Raw genomic sequence first — 3,177 nt, 5'->3', positions numbered from 1 at the left:
GCTCCGGCCGCTGAGCGCGAAGGTCCCCAAGCGCCTCCTTCCGCCGCTCGCGCAGCCGAGCAGCGGCTTTTCTGGGAACGCGGTCCCGGCCTCTCTAGGATTGCGCCGCCCTTCTCTAGTGCGCCCGGAGGACCCCGCCGCCTCCCCGCGCACGCGCCGGAGGACTCGGGCGGGCCCCTCCGCTCTGTGAACCGTTTCAATTAAACACAGGATGGGGAGCACCTGGGGGGCTCCGTCGGTTGACCGTCCGCCTTTGGCTCAGGTCGTGAACCCAGGGTCCTCACATCGAGCCCCGCATCCGGCTCCCTACTCAGCGGGGTGTCTGCTTCTCCCCCTGCCTCTGCCGCTCCCCCTGCGTGTGCTCTTTCTCTGTCAAATTAATTTAAAAACAACAAGAACAAAACCCCTACAAGATGGGAGTCTCTCTTTTTAGGATACTCTCAGCTTGCTGGTTAGATGAGTGAACAATTACAATCGAGCAAGCAGCACAAATTCTTAAAATTTAAATATGCGGATTATACATGCCCAATAAAAATTAAAATTGCACAGAAACTATAAAATGAAAAGTACCCCATCCCCAAAGCTAACCATTGTTAATGGTTATTGGTTAATGGTTAATGGTACTCTGTGTATGTTTTCCCAGGACACTACCAGTCACATAGTAGCATTTAATAAACATTTGTTTAGTGAATATGTAAGCTATTTATTTTTAAACACTTATGGGTTCACATGAATTTGCTCCTTAGCCTTTTCCGTTAAGATAGTTTGGATCTTTCCATATCAGCTTATTTTTTAATAGTTTCCATTGTATGGATGCACCCCAATTTACCTAATTGTCCCTATTGTTGTATAGTATGTGTGTACTTATGTGTCTGTGTAAATGTGCATAAAGTAACGCTGCAGAGAACATTTAATATCTTCATGTATTTTAATAATTCCAGCTTAAATACTACATACTGGAATTGATCTGTCAAAGAGCACGTGCATTTAAAATTTTACATACAGCTCCCTTATTAATTTTTAAGGGTACTGCTGTTTAAAAGTAAAAGAAAAATCTAATTGAAAAAATCCAGAAAAATGTGAGCATGGCTGTTCACCAAATTAGAATTATAAATGACCAATTCACATGCAAGTAGATGTTCAACTTTGATAGCAAAAGTATTCTTTTACTTATTTGTTCAAGATCCCACTTATTTGAGAGAGAGAGAAAGAGAGCAGGAGCAGAGAAGGGAGCAGAAGGAGAGGGACAGACTCCCTGCTCAGCAGAGCACCAGACATGGAGCTCAATCCCAGGACCCTGGGAGCATGACCTGAGCCAAAGGCGGACACTTAACCTACTGAGCCACCTAGGGACCCAAGAAGTATTATTTTAAAACTGCTTTAAAAAAGGACTCATCTCGGGGCGCCTGGGTGGCTCAGTGGGTTAAGCCGCTGCCTTCAGCTCAGGTCATGATCTCAGAGTCCTGGGATCGAGTCCCGCATCGGGCTCTCTGCTCAGCAGGGAGCCTGCTTCCCTCTCTCTCTCTGCCTGCCTCTCCGTCTACTTGTGATTTCTCTCTGTCAAATAAATAAATAAAATCTTAAAAAAAAAAAAGGACTCATCTCATACACACCAGATTGTCAAATTTGCAAAAGAATAATTTCCATGTTTGATATGGGTATGGAAAAACGGGCATCTTCACAGACTGCTAACAGAAGGCACGGATTAGTATAACCTTTCTGGAGGGCAATTTGGCAAATGAACCCAAAGCCTTAGAAAATGTGCCTACCCCATAGTCCCATTCATTCTAGTTTTAGGAAATGAGTGAAGGAAAAGAGTTCTACAAAGTGAGCAAAGCTCTTATGTCCGAGGATGTTCACTGGAATGTTTGTGGTGACGAACTATAAATGACTAAAAATGGGAAAATATACCATAGAATCATCTTTGGGACACCTGGGTGGCTCAGTCAGTTAAGCAGCTGTCTTTGGCCCAGGTCATCTCAGGGTCCTGAGATCGAGTTCTGCATCTGCTCCCTGCCCAGCTGGCCATCTGCTTCTCCCCCTCCCGCTGCTTGTACTCTATTCCGCGCTCACTCTGATCAATAAAATCTTTAAAAATTTTTTAAAATTAAATTATCTTCCATGAAAACTTTTAGTTATCTGAGTGTCTTGATCAGGAACTTTTTTTTTTTTTAATTGTTAGCAAGGTTCAGAAACCAATCAAATGGACTTAAAAGAAATCTTTAGCAGAAGCAAACAAGGGTATTCCTTGGACTCCCGGGACCAGCTGGGAGTGTGGCCGACCTCGGGAGATGAGGGCCAAGTCGCTGCTCCTGAGTGTCTCTGGGCCTTCATGGGTTCCAGCTTCAGGACTCACTGCCTTCATTACTTCTCACTGGGCTGCTTTGTTTCCGTTTGCTTTTTATGTGACCACAAAAATGGTTCCAGCTCTAGATCAGTTTCTTGTTCAAATGTTTAACAGAGACCGACCAGAGTCTGTGACCCCGTATCACCCTTTAGGAGTATCTGAATGACCAAGCTCGGCTTAGGGGTTCCTCACCCGAGTCCAATCCTCAGTGGTCAGAGAAGGGTCACATGGCCATTGCCCACCCAGATCATGGCAGAACTGGTCTAGAATGGACTGAGCAGGTAGGCAAAGGGACTGTCCTTCTCTTTACAAGTCAAAACTGTTCATGAAATCCAGCAGAAAAGGAAAGTGTTTCTTTGCATAAAAAAGATCAGTATCTCAAAATACATTATTAAAGGATTCTATCTGGACCACGAAGCAGAATGATTTGCTTTCTTTACATTTTTTAAGATTTTTACAAAATATATGAATTTCTATCATAAACAAGTAAGAGTTAATTTATTAAGAATTTATGAAGATAAAACATGGACAATTAGGGGCGCCTGGGTGGCTCAGTGGGTTAAGCCGCTGCCTTCGGCTCAGGTCATGATCTCAGGGTCCTGGGATCCAGTCCCGCATTGGTCTCTCTGCTCTGCAGGGAGCCTGCTTCCCTCTCTCTCTGCCTGCCTCTCTGCCTACTTGTGATCTCTGTCTGTCAAATAAATAAATAAAATCTTAAAAAAAAAAAACATGGACAATTATATTAAAAATTATCAGTACTTACTAATCACCATTTGAGAGAGAGATTGTGTGTGTGTGTGTGTGTGTGCGCACGCATTAAACAGTGAATA

The sequence above is a fragment of the Mustela nigripes genome, chromosome 5, assembly GCF_022355385.1.
Source record: "Mustela nigripes isolate SB6536 chromosome 5, MUSNIG.SB6536, whole genome shotgun sequence".
NCBI lineage: Eukaryota > Metazoa > Chordata > Mammalia > Carnivora > Mustelidae > Mustela > Mustela nigripes.
This window is presented reverse-complemented; position numbering follows the sequence as displayed.